A 21,069-nucleotide genomic window follows, 5' to 3' on the forward strand; every position below is an offset into this window, starting at 1 on the left:
TGAAAAAAAAATAGCATAGGCTCTTTGGCTGCACGCTGAACATATGTTTATAAGTCCCAAACGTCGCCACACCAGCATTGGACAGCTGTTTCGGCCTTATTGGGCCTTCATCAGCAATGCGTAGGTGCGCGACGTTTGAGCGAGTTAATGGCTTCGCACTGGGCTTTCAGAGGTGAGTTTCTCACCCTGACGGGAGGACATCACGTTCCACGTGACCTTCCGACGACACTCGCTCAAACGTCGCACACCTACGCATTGCTGATGAAGGCCCAATAAGGCCGAAACAGCTGTCCAATGCTGGTGTGGCGACCTTTGGGACTTATAAACATATAAATTATACATAAAGAGGGGTCGCTGAGTGACCCCTGGTTTGCCAATTCGGAACGGTGCGCAGCTACCCAGGGCTGACGAGCCGCAAACATGGCGAAACACGTGTCCTCTGGTGCTGTCGCATCGTTCCATGAGTATCTATCTATCTATCTATATATACGAGAGGGGACCCAAAAGAAACCGGAATTATTTTCTAAAAAAATGTTTTTATTGTTGCATGCTCTAACTTCAAACACCTTCAAAGTGATCTCCCTTTGATGCAGTGCACCTGTCCAGACGTTTTTTCCACTGCTCAAAACAGTTTTGGAACTCGTCGACGTTGATGCTTTTTAGTGCTTGTGCCGTTTTCTGTTTCACTTCTTCGACATCGGCAAAATGTTTCCCTTTGAAGACTTTCTTCATCCAGAGGAACAGAAAAAAGTCACAGGGGGCGAGATCAGATGAGTAGGCAGGGTCGTGCACAGGGGTCATTCCATTTTTGGTCAAAAACTGCTGAACACTCAGCGTGGTGTGGGCAGGTGCGTTGTCATGATGAAAGAACCAGTCACCTGAATGCCATAGCTGGGGACGTTTCTTCCGTAGATCTTGGCGCAACCTTCTTCAAACTTCCAAATAAGAGCTTTGGTTGACCGTTTGACCCGGCGGAACAATTCCAAGTGCAGAAGCCCTTCACATCAAAGAAACAGATTACCATTGTCCTGACGTGCGACTTCACTGGTCGTGCTTTCTTGTGTCGTGGTGAACTGGCTGTTTTCCATTGACTAGAATGCTGTTTGGTTTCGGGTTCGTAACTGTAGCACCAAGATTCGTCTCCTGTTATGATTTTAGAAAGAAATTCGGAGTCCGTCTCCAACTGGTCCTTTAACGCACGGCACGCAGCCATGTTCAGCTCTCTCTGTTCGGACGTGAGCAGTCGAGGCCAAATTTCGTTGCAGCTCGTTTCACGTGCAAATCGTTCGATAAAATTCGCTGACATGAGCTCTACAACATCCCTGCCAACTCCACAAGCTCATCAATGGTCCGACTGCGGTCTTGCAAGACGGCTTGACGAATTCTGTCGACATTTACTTCAGTGTGGCTGGTCGAAGTCCGCCTGGAACGAGGTTGATCGTCAATCGACATTTCGCATCGTTCAAATCGAGAAATCAATTCCTACACTTGTGTTTTGCTCAAAGCAGCCTCCTTGTAAGCCGTCTGTCGCATAACTGCCGTTTCTGATGCGTTTTTGCCCAACAGGAAACAAAATGTCACTGCCGCACGTTGTTCGTGCAAATCAGCCATCGCGAAATAGGCAAACGCATTGAAGGGGTCTAACAATAGAATTCACTGAAGCCGAACGCAGCGTTGCACAACAACGCCATCTTGTGCACTGATGCAAAACAGTTCGTAAAACTCTCACCTAGTGGTGGAAGCCTGTATTACAAGGGATCCGCCCTCACGAGGACAATTCCGGTTTCTTTTGGGTCCCCCCTCGTATATGCATACACACACACATGTATACTGTTTCTCTGCGTGCAGCCATAGAAGCCATCTTAATCTGTAATTTTTAATTTCAAATACGTCGAGTGTCATTTACTTGTTTCTTTAATGACTTTTTTCCCCTTCATTATAATTCACTGGCTTGCACTGTGGCATTGAGGAGTGCTCAGTCACCCTCCCAGGTGTATATCGCTCGCTGAGCGACCCCTTGTTTGCCAATTCCGAACGATGCGCAGCTACCCAGAGCTGACGAGCCGCAAACCGGCGAAACACGTGTCCTCTGGTGCTGTCGCATCGTTTCATGAGTATCTATCTATATATGATGTATATGTTTGTAAGTCAAACGTCGCCATGCCAGTACAGGACAGCTGTTTCGGCCGTCTTGGGCCTCATTAGCAGTACGCAGGCAGGCAAAGTTTGAGCGGATGGCGTCAGAAGGTCAATGTGGCACGTGATGCCTCCGTCATGGTGTCCTAAAACATATTATATTATCTATATTAAGACTAAGACTATATATATATATATATATATATATATATATATATAAAGCCCGAAATAAGTAGAACATGTATTAATTAATATCCTGTTCATTTATGTTTGTATGTATTGTAATTTCAGTTTTACGTTCACTAGTTCTGCCAACTAGTTTTAACTTGCAAAATGCTTGCAAATCATGTTTTTATTTTTCTAACATATGGCTTATTGGCATGGCCGCAGTAGCTCATGCGTCATTAAACGCCAGCTCATCGACACGACCACCATCATAATCATCATCATCGTCATCGGTCAGTGCAATCACCAGCAAAGTCTGGTGTGATGTTCAGGTGCAATGCTGTACCACGCAAGAAATCAAATAGAAGAATTGCATGTTCTTTCTTTTCAAACTACGAATAAATCGAAAAATAAGTGCCGAGCAGTAGACACCAATTAAGCTGAGCTGCCTCCTTTAAATGTCGGCTATAAAAAAAAAACGTGCTGAACATAGGAGACCGGACAAGCAATGGGTTGCTCATTTATATGCAAAGCACCGAACTTGTTAGCATACCCTTGGAATATCCATGTGCAGCCGTGCCACTAGCATTAATTACTCAGAGCGGAAGAATGCTCGGTGTCAGTTCTACGACTCGAACTAATTTGCAATTTCAGAGTGTGAACCTGTTATAGGAACTTCAATTAAGGTTCATGCTCGTTTTTCTGCTCTCTCTCTCTCTCTCTCTCTCTCACTCACTCTCTGTTCACCCTCTCGACTCGGAGTTTGTCAGAGAGAAGAAGGGTATGAGAGCCATAACCTTAAAGGCTCCGTTAAGCAGTAGATGTGTAATCTCAGAAGATTTACCTATTCGGTAGCCTGAGCCCTCAGTACTCTTACGTCACAATTTCCGTCACCCTTGCACTCATAATTTTTAGTACATTAAAACTAAAAATTACGGACTGCACTGTGTGAAATGTGGTAACGAAATGCGCATTGCTAGTCAATGACGGGGCAAAACTATATATTGCAGGCGGACGACACTGGGTGAAAAGTGAAAGTAGTTTAGCTATACGTGTCCGCTATACGTATCGGATCGGCAAGTCAGTCGCTAGGGCGCGTTTTCTTATTCAACTCTGGCAACTCGGAGCTAACAACAAAGAATTGACCTTTTTCACAATGGCCTATGCGCATGCGTATGACCTTGAGGCGACGAGGAGGATTATCTCCATCTTCACTAGATGGCGCAGTATGGGGATGACAGAAGTGGGGACTAGTGGGGAGACCGCGCGTATGGCCCGAGCTTGTTGGCCCCACTCCGAACCAGGGCTGGGCAGTATTACAAATACAGTGTATTATAATACCGTTACTGTAATACTTTAGAGTATTTGTATTACGTATTATAATACCCATCCGATAAGTGTATTTGTATTACGTATTATAATACAAAAAAATCGAGTATTACTTGCATTGTATTACTGCAAAACTCGTAATACTTATGACATGTCCTGCTTGAGGTGATGGGTCTTACACGTGTATGCTTTCGGTACCATTCCAGTCCTACGAACACGACCTAGTTTGCCAACAGAGAATCACACTTCAACATGCAACAAAGGGTCGATTACAGGAGCTGGCTGACTCAAATTTCTGAGAAACTTCTCCACTCTGGGTGAACAACCCGGAGCCCTTAGGGGGTAATATCATAGAATGGAGCCGGGGTCGGCACGTCAGAAAGTAAGGCAGAAAAAAAGGGGATTATAGACACACACACCTGCGTCCCGCGAGAGAATGCCCTGAGAGCTGTCAGTTAGTCACTTCGGTGACCGGACCGGTGGCTTCAGAAATATGTCTGTGATTCCTTTTCTAATAACTGTCTGCCTCCCACGGCACAAAAGTATTACTAGTATTACTTGAGTAATACAGGGAAGTAATAGTATTATGTATTATAATACTTGAAAATAAAATGTGTTGTGTATTAGTATTATAATATAATTTTTTTAGCAACTATTATGTATTTGTATTATAATACAAATTTTGAGTATTCCTGCCCAGCCCTGCTCCGAACCGGTATTGGTCCTTTGTGCTACCCACGTGGATTTGTTTTGACGCACGCCGAGCATGGTTAGTTGAAGAGCCGCTAGGATACGTCGCGTATGGGAAAAAAGTCCATTGACCGAGGCAGGTCACAGTTAGGGACGACACAGACAGGTAAGCCTCAAACGCCCAGAAATTAGCGAATTAGAACAACTCAGGGCAAAGAGGTGCTGACGCCAGCAATCGAATGTGAATTCGTTAATTTCTGATCGTTTGAGGTTTACGTGTCTGCGTCGTCCTCAATTGTAGTCTGCCACGGCCAATTTTCGTTGTTTACGTGGCTTACAAATCGCCCTGCATCGCATCTGAGTGAGAGAGTGAGTGAGAAAGGTGTAAGAGAGAATGGCAATAGCGTGGTTGGTTGGTTGGTTGGTTGTCCGTCCCCCCTGTACTTGAGGCAATATAGCTCAAGGGAAAAGGCGTGCTGGTGTGGTGTAGCGGTTAGCATATCTCACCGGAGATCAGAAGATCCTAGTTCGATGGCTGTCGTCAACACCTCTTTTCTTGGTTTCCCTTCGTTGTTTCTACTCGGAGTTATTACCCTAAGCGGCCGAAAAATAGCCTGAGTAGCAGAAATGAGGTCATAAGGCTGGGAGGAAAAATAGCCAGAGCTAATCTGGTAACAACTCTTCTCTACTCTGTTCCTAATCTGGGGTTGTGACGTCACACACATACGCGTGCGCCTTTGTCGTCTGCTACGCGCGACAGTTGGAATCTCGTGCTTGGTATCGACCCAGTTCTTTGAAAGATTTACATTTCGAGTTAGTAGATGTTCGAGGGTTATCTTTGTGACCTAGTAGAAGATTACCACTACATAGAAGGGCAGAACTGTAGAGCACCTTCAAAATGTGTACGACGTGCCGGCGTCTGCATTAATAGGGCGTGTTTTTTTATTCAACTCGAATTGTATGTATTTTGCAATGCTGCAGGCCAGGTTACACAGCACGTGGTTCATATTCATAGGATATGATTATTTGGGAGGGCCTCGATATTTCCGGTTGCAAAATTCACGGTCTCGAAACAAAGAAAAAATAATAAGAAAGAAAAACGAAACAAAGAAGATTGCTTCGTAAGATGATATATACGCCGTGTTTAAAAAGCCGATGTCATTGATTAACATCTTAGCCTCACGAGTATTCGATGTCTGCCGAAGTCGTTTTAGTGACAGTCATGCTTAGCACGACGGACACGGCGGCACAGCATATTGGTTAGTTTATTTTCATGTTAGTTCAAGTTGGGTGCTTGCATTTGTTGTCCAGGTCAGTCTAAGTTCGCTGTTGGCATTTTCGCACGCGCGACTGTGCATCTTAGGCAGCTTATTTTCAATCGGGGGACCACGAAACATTTATTTCGAGGTACACCCCTCGACCCGAAATAATCGGGTGTAATAATTCGTCCTCTAATTCGATCTCTCGTGGCTGATGTAACTATTACCGGAGTGCAACAATAATTAAGTTACGAGGAGCACGTTTGATGTCACTATATTTGGAACCCCTGACTATAATTCTCGAGTAATTGAAGAAGTAAGAGCGCAGTGCGGCAGTGCGAAACAACAGGTTTAATGTGGGAGCGAACAGCAAAGCTAGAATGAGTGCGCGAGAGACAGTGCTCATGCGCCACAAGGCTGTTGTCGCCCTCTTCTAACACCCCCCCTCGACAACTAATGCTCAAAGAGACCCATGTGCTCCCTCAGAAGCAGTAGTCGCGGTCGCGGGATGGGTTTGGTTAATGCGTCGGCGACCATCCTGGCTGTTTCGCAGTATTGCAGGTGTATGACTCCGCGTTGGACCAAATCTCTGAGATGATGATGTCGCACGTCAATGTTTTGTTCGCGCGCTGTGTCCCTCGCGAAGTGCAAGCTTGATGCAGCCTTGGTTGTCCTCGTAAAGGCAGGTCGGCTGAAGTTGGTCATAACCAAAAACTTGTAAGAGCTGTCGAAGCCACAAAACTTCTTGTGACGCGTGTGCCGCTGCGACATATTCGGCCTCTGTAGATGACAATGCTACAGACATCTGTTTCCTCGTGGACCAGGAGACGGGACTGCCTCCCAGCTGGACGAAGTACCCGCTAGTCGATTTGCGGTCCGACACATCTCCTGCCCAATCCGCATCCACGTAGCACTCCAGCTTCATACCTGGCTGCCCGGAGAGCTTCAGCTTTAAGCTTCTGGTGTACTTCAAATAACTTACTTACTCACTTACTCACGCGACGACAAAGAATTCCGATGGCACAAGCAATGTCCGGTCGCGTAGTTGTGCTCAAGTACAGCAGCTCCCCGACAGCTTGACGGTACTGATCGTTGGTCGGCAGTAAGCTGTGATCCCCACTAAATTTCAGGTAGTCGGGGTCCGTAGGTGTGTGACTAGGCTTGACGTCCATGAGCTGGTATTTTTCCAGAAGGGTGTCGATCTTTTTAGCTTGGTGGATGTAGAAGCAACCATCTTCTGATCTCTCTATTTCGATTCCTAGGTACCGGCTGACATGCCCAAGGTCCTTGAGCTCGAAATGCTTGTTCAAACTTTTCCAGACTCCAGTAATGACTGAATCATCCTTGTGGCAAATCAGCATATCGTCAACATAGAGAAGGATATATATGCGACTGCCTTTTTCTGTCTTGAAGTAGAGGCAGGGGTCTGCCTCGCTACGGCTGAAGCCCTCTTCAAGAAAGACTTCGTTTGCCTTGATGTTCCATGCCCTTGCGGCCTGCTTGAGCCCATAGAGGGATCTCTGCAGCTTGCAGACTAGATGCTTTTTACCCACCGAAACGAAACCTTCGGGCTGTCTCATGTATATGTCTTCTTCAATCACTCCATTGAGGAAAGCAGTCTTCACATCGTAGTGACGAACCTGCAACTTTCGTGATGCTGATACCGTGAGAAGAACCCGCAAGGTCGTAAGCTTTGCAACGGGGGCGAAAGTAGTGTCGTAGTCCTCTCCGTATTTTTGAGAGTACCCCTGGGCAACGAGCCTTGCCTTGTATCTCTCAACATTGCCGTCTTTGTCTCTCTTTGTTTTGAAAACCCATTTGCAACCGAATGGTCGTTTTCCAGGGGGAAGCTCCACAAGAGCCCACGTGTTAAGTTGGTGAAGTGAAGCAATCTCTTCGTTTGCAGCCTCAATCCACTTCACTCTCTCACAAGCTGGCAATGCTTGAACTTCTTTCCAGCTCCCAGGATCAGCAGTTGGCGCGGCCTGAGCGATGTAGGAAAATCGGTCTGGCGGGACGCCCTTATTGCTCCTAGCCGAACGCCGAAGCTCAGTTACGGCTGTCCCTCGATCCTCTCCCGGTGTACCACTGACCTCTTCTTCCCCGGGTGAAGATATGCTCGGCCACATCTCTACTTCTATCTCGCTGGGACTATCTGCACCCGCTCCATGACGTAGCCGGTGATCTCCTGATTCTTCGTGACATGGTGGAGACGATTCCGAGCAGAACTTCTGTATGATTGGAGCTTCATCGATTACCGCGTCCCGAGTCACCTTTATCTTATGACTCCCCTTGAGAAGTACTCGGTATCCCTTCTGAGTTCCTCCGTAGCCAACCAGTCTCCCTTCGACAGCACGAGCATCCCATTTAGACCGTTTTTCCTTTGGAACATGCACGAAGACGTGGCTCCCAAACATCCTGAGATGTTCCAAGCTCGGCTTTTTGCTGTGCCACAGCTCGTAAGGTGTTCTGTGAACTGCTCTGCCTGGTAGTCGGTTTTGGAGGTAGCACGCCGTCACGATGGCTTCGCCCCAAAAAGTCGTTGGCATATCCGCTCCAAAAAGCATGCTCCTGGCACTCTCACACAGTGTGCGGTTTTTCCTTTCTGCTACACCGTTTTGCTGAGGGCTATACGGAACGGTGGTCTGAAGCTTAACCCCACAGTCTCGCAAAATCAGTCGAGATGTACTGCCAGTGTACTCGGTTCCGTTGTCCCCACGCAGGACCTTCGGGTACGTGCCAAACTTAGTCTTTACTAATGCAAGGTACTCTTTAAGTTTCGAAGGTACCTCGTCCTTGGACTTTAGCAAGTATAGCACAGTGTACCGAGAGTAGTCATCGATAAACGTTACAAAGTACTTGTTCTTGCTCGGCGTAAGAACCCTCATGGGCCCGCAAACGTCCGTATGTACCAGGTCCAGTACGCCTTCCGCTCTTGAACCGCTCACTTTTGGGAAGGATGCCCGCTTCATTTTTCCTTTTATACAGCTTGTGCATTTGAGCAGCCGGTCGCAGTCTTCAATAAGGATTCCGTCTGCCAAACCATCCCTGTACAATTGCTTTACGGCTTGTGCATCTCGGTGCCCTAACCGATGGTGCCAAATGTGGATGCAATTCCTATGATGCGAAGCTTGTGTAATGTTAGCCACTTCGGTCTTAGCTGTCACAAGCCGGTAAAGGTCCCGCTCGAGCTTTCCTGTAGCCAAGACCTGCTTATTCTTAGCAACCGTGCACCGGTCTCCCCGGAAGGTCACCACGTTGCCGAGACCAGTTAATCTCTTCACGGAAAGGAGGTTACCCTCCAGAGAAGGCACGTAAAGGACTTCTGTGACAGGAACAGTCTTGACTACCGACGTGCTGGGCCCATAACCTGAAGAAGTAAGAGCGCAGTGCGGCAGTGCGAAACAACAGGTTTAATGTGGGAGCGAACAGCAAAGCTAGAATGAGTGCGCGAGAGACAGTGCTCATGCGCCACAAGGCTGTTGTCGCCCTCTTCTAACAGTAATACAGGCTTGATCACCAGGTACATGCAACTCTTACTGAGGAGTGCTTGCTGCATAGCAAGTAATAGGGGGAAACACACACACACATGTACCCATTCCTCTTCGTTAATGCCCATTACAATTTGGCGCAAAGCAGCCCCCGAAACTTCAACGTCCGCCATTATGAGGCGTGGAGTAACTCCAGACGTTCGAAAAATCCTGTCTAATGTGGCTACTCTAGGGTCACGTGACGCTACGTCATACCCAACTCACGGGATACTCGAGTTCAATAAAAACAAAAACTAACAAACAAACACGCCCTTAGATTACTGTTGCTTACTGTTGCGTAGCGAATTGGTGATCATTTGCCATCAGCCGTCGCCCTACGCCGTCGCCCTACGCCGTCGCCCTACGCCGTCACCTCAGAGCTGTATATTAATATTCGGTTCCGTTTGACCTCCATTTTGCTAGCAAATTAGAAATGTTAAGCGCTCCCTGTCACATTTATAACTTGATACACCGGGTTTATAAGCAACACGGCTGTTAAACTACGCCACCAACATAACCTGCCTGTCTGCAGTTTTATGGTACCTTTAACAATCCCATCTCATCATCGTTTCTTTATGTTTGTGTGTGTGTGTACCTTTAACGATAAGAAGTGTTCGCTTCCCTATATAGGTTTAATTTGGTGACCATCAAATAGGCTGCCTGTTTTCTCTATTTCAAGATTGGTACTGGGCTATGGGAAACGTGAATCATGTGCAGATACGCTGTTAGGAAGAAATTCGAGCGTCTGAAGAAAATTACTTTCGCTGTTAACGCCTACCAAAGCAAATGTTGAAGAATATCGAAGTGTACGAGTAAAAGATGACAAGGAGTATAGCCAGCCTGCACGGTCTGATAAAGAAGTAATAACCGCGTCTGATGGCAGCGGCAATGCTGTCAAAAAGATAGCTATTTGCATAAGGACTTCAAACAGAATGATCACTTTTCTTTTTCTTCTTCTCCTTTTTTTTTGCGTGTACATGTGCAGCATAATATTACCAACCAAAAAGCAAAAGGAAAGACCGCTTTGCTGCGAAACATTTTCAGAGCTCGTTCGCTCTTCGTTTGTTACAGTGCACTGCAGCCCGGTACGCTGCTGAATAGTATTGGCAATCGTTTCGCGCTCTCACTGCACACGTTCATATGAAGAATCGGTACACAGGCACGCTGCACCTGAAAAGCCAACGTCTTTGTTTCAAGTGTGTATCTAGAAATGAAGAAATGTGATTCACCATTTCGCCGGTACACGATGGGGCTGCACCGAGTGGGACCTTCTTTTGCTATACATAAAGCGCTTGTTCGTGGCTTAAATGTTATACACCTTGCCCGTCTAGCACAGCAAATCACCCACGTCGGAACGCAAGCTTCGGTGCACACTAGCCCGCTGCCTGTGGACGTGCCTTTGTGTTTCCCGCAGGGGCCAGGGCTGAGACGCGGATGGTGATTGCCGAAGCCCCAAATTCCAATTGATATTCTCCGTAGAAGAGAAACAATCCCTCACTATTTGCGATTGGACGATCACCACAGGCATCACTCTCTGGTGCGATAGTTATATAAGCGGGAACACAGTAAACTATCGATGTGTCTTCAAGCTGCAATGGGCAGCATCCCTGCCTTAACCGTTGCCCCGACAACCCCTTCAGTGGCACCATAGACCTCTCGAACCACATTTCAAACCTCAAGTGGCCGGAAAGCCAGATCCTTGTTCCCGTTGTTAAGCAGGCTGGCAGAGGCTGCACAGCTGTATTTACAGATTACAGCTTACAGATGTCTCCTTCACAACGGATGAAACATCCTCTGCCTTTGTCATACCAGGAGAGTCCATATCATGTAGGTTTCGCCTGTCGTAACGTACTTCATCGACCTCTGTACAGCTGTATGCCATCTTGTTGTTCATCACGTGTGTTTTTGACTATTATCTTCGCGTCTGGGTCAGTGGGACACTTACACAAAATCAGCAATGCGCCCGCAATGCACAGGATACATGGGCATCCGCGGTTCCTTGGCTACTGTGGTCGCGAGTATCTTCTTGGTGCTCGGGGAAAAAGACACTGGTTTACCCTATATTGGAATTCAAGCAATGAAGTGGCTGGTTTGACGGCTGCTGCGGCCCAACGTACCGAACATACTCTCCAACGGGGGTAGACGCTTTCCTCATTTGTCTCCGTTGGAGTCACCTTTGGCCCGCCAGAAATCGTGTCATGCCAACACTGAATGGTCAGTCCTCTATGCAGGATCCGTCATTGTCATTCAAGATGCCAGATGGCTTCCCTCGCAGATTCACGTCACTTGTGCGTCGCTTACGACTCAACGTCGCCTTCACCCCTGTGCTCCTGGATATAGGCTGCGTTACAATAACAGGATGTTGTGCTCAACTTGCCACACTCGACAGCTATGATTCACCACATCATTGAGGTCTGCGACCGGTACACCTTCGAACGACGAGTTCTTAAGTGCCAACTTGAGCTCCAAGAACACAGGTTATTCAGCTTCCTCAATGTCATTGGCCCATGAAGCACCCTGCGCATCAGTGCCCGGCTCTTCTCTCCCTGTTTGCTTTCCTTCAAACTACTTGCCTCCTTCAAGAACTCCAAAATTCCGACCTGTCAACTCTTTTTCCTCCTTTCTAACTCATCCTCTCTTGTTACCCTCTCCACCGCAGGGAAGCCTCCCATGTAATCGTCACTATTTATTCAACTATTGATCTACCTAAACTCATTTTACTTTATGCTCAATCACCCTTCTAACGTCTCACGGGAAATGGGGTCACACACTCTTAACTCCGTACCCTTTAGTAAAGGGTAAAAAATCGCAATATATTACCCTCTATTTCAGAAGCTACCAGGTACCCTCTGAGCGACCCCTTTTATAAAAGTTACAAGGAAACCCACTAATTAGAGGTTACGGCCTTCAATCCAGCACCTGCCCGTAAAGGGTACGCCAACGCGCGGCTTTTTATACAGGATGTTCATTTTTATTCGCAACAGAGTAGCGCTCATTTGGCAGGTGGGTTATGTGAATTTTTGCTAATTAATCGGTCCGTAGTTACAGACACATGCGTCAGGAAATGTCGGAGATGTTTGTAACTACGGATGGGTTAATTTGCGAAAATTAACGTAACCCACCTGTCAAATGAGCGCTGGTGTGATGCGAATAAAAACAAACACCCCGTGCGTGGGATATGGACAGACATTTACAGAACACACCAAGGTACCAAAATGAACCCGCAGAAAAGGAGATCTTGAACATATGTATATTACAAAAACAGAAGTCTGTCGAGAGGTGACACATTGTGCACAAGTGCGATTCTGATGTGAGGAGAAACCATGGTCGCTTTACCATGTATGTGGAAAAAAGAACTATATTCTAAGTGAGAAGCAATGCATAAAAGTGCGAGGAAGCTAGCGAGTCAAAACAACTGACCTATGTTTGCTAAACTGAACACACCCAACGAAATGGAGAATTGCAACAGAAAAAAATTTATTCCACATTCGTGCTGCAGAGGCGAGCGCAAATGGCAATACAGTATTACATAAAACGCACACAACCTTGAGGAATATGAGTGTACAGTAACGCAGGAGACACTACATTACTGCGTTATCAGCGTTGGAGGCGCTCTGGGACGAGTTTGTGAGGTACTGCATTGCGCTGGTGACGGTATGTGAACCTGCATGTGGGATCCTGGGAACAAAAGTTTGGGCAATGAGAGTAACATTTACGGAACCATTCAAATCCGTACAAAGCACAAGGTACAAATCAGCATAAATGCGGGAAGGCGTTCACTCCGCGATTGAGTCTTAGAATATCGTAAGAATACAACAAGTAGGAAGCTGCGAATTATATATCTCGATGCATATATCCGCAGCTCGCAAAATGCACGCCGGTGTATTGACTTGGCGACCAAGTAAGAGCAGAAAAGTAGCAAGCGTAAGTGGCGTTCATATGCAGGACCGCAAAACGCTTGCCATAATCACAACAAACATGCGCTAAGAGCTCTTGCTATCAAACTAACGCACGTACCTAGCACAAAATGTACACTTACCCAGTGTATGAAGTGTGTGAATTAGGGCTGCGGTGGTGACGTTCGTTTTCGGTTATATATTCTTTGCAATCTTCGCACTCACTACATTTTCCCCTCAGAACACCGAAAATATACTTGTTTGCTAGCGACATCTAGCTTTTCCGGTGTTCCTGACGATACTATGATAAACGCGAGGAAAACCACTGATTAAAACAGATTACACTTGTTAACGGACGGACGACGAGCGTTAAGCGTTTCAAGGAAACCGCTCTCAGTGTGGATAGACCTAGACCAGGCTCGGCTACGCAGCGAAATCGGAAATCTTGGTGGTTGCGGCATTGACAATTGTTTCCCACCCTTTAGAAATAAACATACTATCCCCAAGCAGCACAATGTACTGAAAGTCGAGTGCAATAGGGGTGGACGGTATGTGTCTTATCAATGTTCTTTAGTTTCATGTGTCTGTTCAAGGCCTTCCACCTACCCGTCCACCCCTATTGCACTCGACTTTCAGTACATTTTGCTGCTTGGGTCTGTATTTCAGACTGCGAACTTATAATCTGTGTTCATACAGCATTGATAACATGTAGTTGACGTATAGGTGACGCTGAAACAGATAAAAAATAACAGCGTAAATTCGCAACTGTCGTCTCGAATGGGAGGCTGAAACGCGGCATTATGCTGAAAAACAAAAGGAAAACAAACGATAAGAAACTAACAAAGAGATTATCGTTGGAGATTTCGCTTAGAAGTTACAGTGTCGGAGTAGAGGGTACATTTATAAGTTACAACAAGATGTTTTTGTTTTTTTCCGAGATGTAACTTCTATTCGTGTTGTAAAGACATGACTTTGGTCGCTTTTAACCTCTAAATATACGTTACAGTGGTGTAACCTATAAGAAATCTCGAAATCTCCGTCTATACAGAAGTTACATGTTTCTAAAAGTTACAATAAAAGGTACGGGTTTAAGAGTGCACACCCCTGTCCAGTGGCGTCGCTAGGGTACGCGTCACCCGGTGCGGAAGCTCTTTGCGTCACCCCCCACCCCGCCCCATGCCCCATTAACGGATACCTTTCCCTACCAGGCGATTCACGACAAATACGCATATTACGCCACACTCAAAAAAAAAAAAATTAGATATATATGCCTCGCAGAAGGCTCCTTATGTTGTTTTTGGCGTCATCGCGCCACAGAGAAATGGGAGGAAGCGGCAGTATTGGTACGGCGCGTCACCCCTTCCGTCGCTTCACCCGGTGCGGACGGCACCCCCCGCACCCCCTAGTGACGCCACTGCTCCTGTCACCCGCTGCTTCCTGCTGTCCTCTCTCCATTTGTCCACATCTCTACGCCGCTCATAGCCAAGGTTGCTTCGCGGCGCTAACACGGTATTGTAAAAAATGGGGTCACATGTACTCCGCCCGTGCGATGAAACCTACACCCCGTGTCCTCGTTATGGTCTATTTGTTGCGTATCTAGATGCTTTAGTTTTTTTTATGTGTGACGAGCGAAATGTTTGCCTGAGGCTTCAGATTACGTTCCATTAGAACTGAATCCACTATGATCAGGAGAGGTAAAAAAAAAAAAGAAGCATGTTCAAAATTTTCGCAGCGTGTATTGGATTACAGAACTCCGCCGGTAGACGACTACATGAATGCACGCTTATCCTATTCCGGTGCGTCGATGTTACTTAGTCATCGATTATATGCAGGACCCCAGGCATGCTTCTGGACGTATCTTCGCAGTATGCAGTGCGCAGCATGTGGGTTGCGTTACTCAATGAGGCTTTCACTGATACGGTTCATTACAGTTTTTCCTAACCGTATTTGGTAACGAAAGCAAGATGAGAATAGAGTTCGGTTCTGCCTCTCATTAGATAATCTGCCGCGAACCACATTGCAGTACATCTGTTTTCCGTGCGAACAGGATGCAAATCGAATTCCATCAAGTACAGGAAAAATGCGGAAAAAGAATAGTCGTTCTGAATCGAATATCTCTTATGTGATCAGATAGCAGATCATCTTCGCAGCAGACCATTTATAGAACGTTAGTAAAACAACCTCGGTTAGTTTCTCGGTAAAGCAAAAACTCTCTTATTGGTTCCAGATCAATTTAGAAGAGTGCCATGGGATCTCCTTCACCCGCACTCTGAAAAAAGGAGTATAATGAGGAGTAACTGCAGCTTCTAGTCCGCTAGAGTGCAATTACTCCGCATGTTAGTCCCCTAATTCCGAAATTTACTCCCCAGGGCTATAAGCAGTCACGGAAGTCCGCGAATGGACTCCTGAATGCAATAGTGTACGTAAATATGTACTCTTCGTTAATTTCATGAAATAAGGCTGTACATTTTTACCTTGCCAGCCGGAAGATAACGCAACATAGCTGAATTCATTCTTACAAAAATGCTAGCTTCTAGAGCAGAGCTGCATAACTTAATGAAGCATTTAATAACAATATGTAAATGGCGGGCAGTAGTGATTTAATTTGACTGTAAGAAAGAGCAGTAGTAAAAATACGTTGAATTGGTTGGTTTCATTGGGTTAGGTCAGGTCAGTTGGTAAGAAAAAAACGCAGAGGTCCCCTAGATTGGGGCGGCTACTCCGGTATGCTTGGGGTAGCAAGGTTTATCTGTCTCATTTCCAGAAGGATGTGTTTTCCAATAGAGTCCTAAGGAATGAAATCACGGAGTGGATCATAACTAACGATGCTGTGTACACGGAAGTCGCAGTCTTGCCCCTTTTCCCGATGGTCAACCAACAACTACTCAAGCAGTTCACACGAGGTAAAGCCCTCATTGCCAGATAGCAGAGTCGCACACACTCCCACTTTGCGGCCACCATCTGCACCTTAACAGAGGTGGTGCCCACACCCCCTGCTATGCCTCGCAAGGAACCTCCTTGGATCTATACTAAAATCCGTAGCCAACTACGCCTAGCTGGTGTCAAGAAGACAAGCGAACTATCTGGAGTGCCTCCTGAACAACCATAAGCAAGCCGCACACAATACCAACGGTAAGCAAGCCGGATACAGTAACAGATCAACAGAACAGATCAACAAGCATGAAGGAGCATCATTGCATGGGGAAAACCCTCGAGAGCCACCCATCCATTTCTCCCTCTTCTTTCTACCAGCTCCGCGGGCTACTACTAGAGTCAATAAATAAGGTACTAGCTACTACATGGTCCGCCACTTTGTGACTCATCCCTCCGTGGATGGTACAAGATACGATTACGTATGGGGGCTGTTTAGTGTGCCATTCGGACCCGTGTAGCCCATCTGGGTGTATATAGTTTTATTAGCTTGTCTATAAACAGCGCGATGGCCTTCTAATGCCACGTAGTACTTGATGTCTCTAATGATGCGTTCAGCCAAGCCGTTTGCTGCCGTGTGGTACGGAGTTGTTGTTGTTGTTTGCACAGATGCCGATGTAGATAAACACACTGTCATCGCATCTGTCACCGCATACTGCATTCCCTCGCTCAAGCTGAACCAAGTTCAAGCTCAAGTCTACTCGGGGTGCTAACATCGACAGACGCAGAAGACGCGAACTTAACCAACATTGTCATCATCACCGACTCACGGGGGCGCTACTTTTCGTATGAAGCATCATACAAAGGATGCTGCTTCCCAGGAAAGACACGGCTGCAAATAGCACGGATGAATTCCAGCGCACCACGGTATCGCTACAATGGATGCCTTCCCATAAGGGCATAGCAGGCAATGGCCAGGCTGACGCTCTGGATAAGACAGCTGCGAAAACCAGGCCGAAGGTCCCCCCAAGTAATTTTTGCTGCTCAAATTCAACCAGGTGGCACGTGCGAAGGCTACATCCCTGACAACGAAACGAGACACTGATCTGCACCACCATTCTGTGCACCTCATGGGGGGGGGGGGGGGGGGGGGGTCGGACTCGCTCACATAAGCGTGACCACACGGGAGCTGCCATCCGTTGGTCATGGAAGGCGTTGCCTTCCGGCTGCTTCATTCCGCTAAACCTGACGTGCTCGTTTTCCTAAACTCATGACTTGCTATCTAAATTGGACGTACTATGTTGGCATCTCACATGTATTCGTTAAACAAATAAGCAGTTATTATTTTCCCACACATCACTTGCTTGTGTGCTGCCGTTCGTTCGTCACTTTATTACTACGAAACTCGCAGACCAGAGCATGGAATGGCGGGTTGTTTCGTTTTTGCCATTTCCGGTTGGTTCGCAGAGCAGCATGAAAATGGCGGATTATCGTGTGTATTTATCTTTGGATTTCTGTTGCCTTCGGAAATACATGCCCACATTTGTTACGATGGGTAAGGATTTATTAATTTGGCCCGCAAAGCATACAAACGCCACTTCAACACGTCATAGGTGGTAAACATCTTCATTCGTGTCGGTGGAAAGGGTTCGCGGTGTCGCAGGTAATCTCATGGATGTGATTCACGTTTGATATGACAACGTTTATCTTGTGATTCCGATAGCACTACTCAATTCTGCACGTATCTCGAATATTCGTGCGTACTTAACGCAAATACGCGACTGGCCTCGCTTCCTACGGTGGACGCCGTTGCCTCAATCGGCTCGTTCCCCTGTTTGTCATACAACGTGACTGTACAGCGTTGGCAACAAACGGAGCAGCTCCGCTGTAAGTAGGGGGCTCAAATTCGTCCACTAACACTGTCCATGACCAACGGATGGCTGCGCCTGGGTGGTCACGCTCGGGGATAGGAGAATCCCATTGACGGCGCGTCAAGTACGTTCTCTAGAGCCTTCCTATATTAACTCTATGGTGCACCTGGTGTCCTCTCCATGGCTGAGGCTTCCCTCCTCCTCTGCATCCGTTCCCGCAGTGCTTACACACGCGCCCACGGCTTCAAGCTCGGCCGTACACCGAGCGCCCTGGATGTGCCCACTGTGGGGAAACAGAAACGGAGAGGCACGTTATAATAGACTGCCCAGACACATCGGATGCTAGACGCAGGCTTCAGCAAGCTGTGCAGCGCACCGGCACATCTGAACCCCTGAACCCCAATCGAGGAGATCCTCGTGGCAACCTCTCGTCTACACTCAAGGACGGCTATAAGACAATGCTGCTTACCAGCTTCCTTTTCCCTCCCCTCCCCTCTCCGCCGAGCAACGTGTCGCTTGTCTATCCAAGGTAGACAAGCGACAAGATCCTCCCTCCCCATCCCCGGAACACAAGTTGCCGATAGTCGACTGACCGGTCACCGAGTATACGTTATTAATGTGAAGAGGACCGTTCACGTACCTCTCCAATGCATTCGTTAGCTCTTCACGACTTGTCGTGAATCGTAGTTGGGCAATATATTATCGGCATCCTCTGACATTCTGCACTGAGTGCAGTCTGGTGGTGGTGCTATCCCGATAAGGTGTAGGAACCCTGGAACGTTATATTGGAATCACGTATCTATAGGCTTGCACTTTGCGCTCCATAATGAAGAGAACCCAGACAATGGCGATGGAGATGTCATAAATAAAAAAATGGGGATGTGAGTTGCGTTGAAGTAGAACTGGCTACCCCAGGACGCCTCCACACATAAAATACAAACAGATGAACGAGTAAAGTGATAGAGTTCAACATGTAGTTCAAACAACTACCAACGGTAGCTCTAGCGGTTCTTTTTGCAGTTGTTTTCATCGCCGCATGTCCTGCGTCTGACACAGAGCAGTCGACCGGTCACCTTGCTCGGGTGCTGTAGCAGACGATTCTCGGCAGCCAATAAAGGTGTTTCGATGAGATGGCGTCACAACAAGCCAGAGTGAGCCGGGAGAGCCGCTCTGTACATTACCATTAACTTCCCAATTCAATGTACCTAACTACCTAACCGTCCTGTAATTAACTACCTAATGTATTTAGACGGGTAGAAATCCAGCGAACCGGTAATGAAGTAAGGGATATATATATGAAGGGATACGAAGGGATATATGAAGGCCGATATTTCGAACAGTCTCTGTTCGAAATATCGGCGGCTCTCGTCCTGAGGTCATTCCTTTCGTACCTAATGTATTGTTTGGTGACATTTGGTCTTCTTATAGTTGTTGTTGTAAACTGGAGCATCTTTCGATATGTAGCTATTAAACGCATTATGCATATCTTCCCTAACCGTAACGTATCCCGCCCGTAGCATGTGTAGTTTCCAGTAGAGTATCGCCCCTGGCGATGAAACTCCCCATCCATCATCTCACAATAAAGTTGTTATTGTTGTTGTTCCCGCTGTAAATCCGAAGGACCCTCCGAAGGATCTTCATAATCCTCTTAGTATTACCTTTCATCAGCGCTAATATCGTTTATTTCTAATTACCTGAGGGTAAGAAACACAAAACTCCCGCGCTTTTATGCGTGTGAGTACTCCTCAGATGTATCATATTAAAACCGTAAACATTATAAGCACCCCCTGGAGACTTTTCTTAGTAATAGGATTCGTGCGATACTTGTCGGTGCTCGTTTTGGCTTCTAGTGTCCAGGCGCGCTTCTGAACGAAAAGCTGAGAGAAGCGGAGAAGTCACTGTAGAGGGCTACTGTGAAGGCATTTTCTGTAGAGCTTCCGTGTTATTGTTTTGAGTGTTCTATACAGCCATCTTGGACTTGTCTCACGCTACACCGGCTCTGCAAGACATTTTATAAGTGGAACAGGGGATAATAAAGGCGTACTTCTCAATAACAAAAAACGAAACTTCAGATAAAAAGTATGTGGCAGTCAGTCTCGGTAACTTTCATTACTTTTTTTCAAATATGGACTTCAACCACTGGAAGCCCATCTCATATGTGGTACGCGTTCGCGTGCAGAAATTTATGCATGAAACGTAACTAGGATGTCGTTAAAAGACAAACACACACAAAAAGCTGTAGATCATGGGAACTCCTCATCCTTTGCTTACAAATGCAAGCTCCAGGTATCACAGCTGGAGGAACCTTTTTCGTGGAAAAACAGCTGTGGGGGTTGAACAACCTCACAACTACAAGCACAGGCCTTTACCCCGACAAGAGCAGCGCTTGACGTTGAAACAAAAGGGAATAATCAGGTACTTCGGAAGGATGTACGACATGTTCGTTTACAGGTGCTACAGCGTGACGGAACATTTTGGAATAGATTTAAAACATAAATTTACTGGTTGGAATACGTTCCCGTTCGAGACTAAGATTACAAGATTAATGATTTGTATTGTTATGTGTTATGAGGCGACGGAGTAAGGGTAACAAGGGCTTTAATGTGAGTCTGGAGGCCTGTTCCGATATATAGCGCGATTCGCTATATAGCGCTAGAAAATATCGCGATATTTTCCTCATCGCAGTGCTCCAAACCGCTAATAATTAGCCCCTTGCCGGAGCTGAGCTCGTGTCAACTTTTTCAGCGATAATATTAGCACTATATTTGTGTTGGCCAATGAGGGGGCCCTTCATCGATGACGTCGTCGATGAAGTTGTTTTGGTTCCGGATTTCACGGCACGGCGACCGCATTGCAACCGGTGAGTCTGTCATTCAAAATGTCTAGTAGTTTTTCGCTCAGTCAATTGACCGAACTTGTTCGTCCGCATGCTGTCGAACTCCGGAGGCGCCATGATGGGAGAGATTGACGTCCCGCTTGTTTGTAGTATTGGCGCCGAGAAGTTTGGGAGTCGCCCCCTGGTGCTCACTGAACGAACGGTGTCGTGGGGATATTCCCGGGCAGTATTCGCACGTTGCATTGTGTATCAAGGCATTGCACGTGTAAGAGACTGCCCAGCGGTGATCTTTCCTGATAATGCACGAAGAAAACGACATATGTGTTCCAAGTAAGTCACATTTTCATTCCAATAGGACAGTTTTTACTGTAAGTAACAAAAACGAAACCGAAACGAGGATCCCCACCAAGAAGCGGCACAGTGGCGCCCCTTGTGAGGGTCTCGCCGCCATATTGGCGGCGAGACCCTAACAAGGGGCGCCACTGT

At 46.8% G+C, this 21,069-nt stretch overlaps 1 protein-coding gene across 2 annotated transcripts in view; it reads right to left on the bottom strand.

Annotated features, from left to right (window-relative positions):
- Positions 1-21,069, bottom strand: part of LOC135396128 (uncharacterized) — a 214,018-nt gene that overhangs the window by 54,516 nt on the left and 138,433 nt on the right. Inside the window, exon 1 of one of the 2 annotated variants that reach the window (XM_064627166.1) lies at positions 4,828-4,897. The exons of the other annotated variant lie outside the window; for it this stretch is intronic. The gene's annotated coding sequence lies outside the window, so the exon portion shown is untranslated. Of the gene's footprint in view, positions 1-4,827; positions 4,898-21,069 lie in introns of those variants that run through there. 2 annotated transcript variants of the gene reach the window in all.

This window comes from Ornithodoros turicata, chromosome 5 (assembly GCF_037126465.1).
Source record: "Ornithodoros turicata isolate Travis chromosome 5, ASM3712646v1, whole genome shotgun sequence".
NCBI lineage: Eukaryota > Metazoa > Arthropoda > Arachnida > Ixodida > Argasidae > Ornithodoros > Ornithodoros turicata.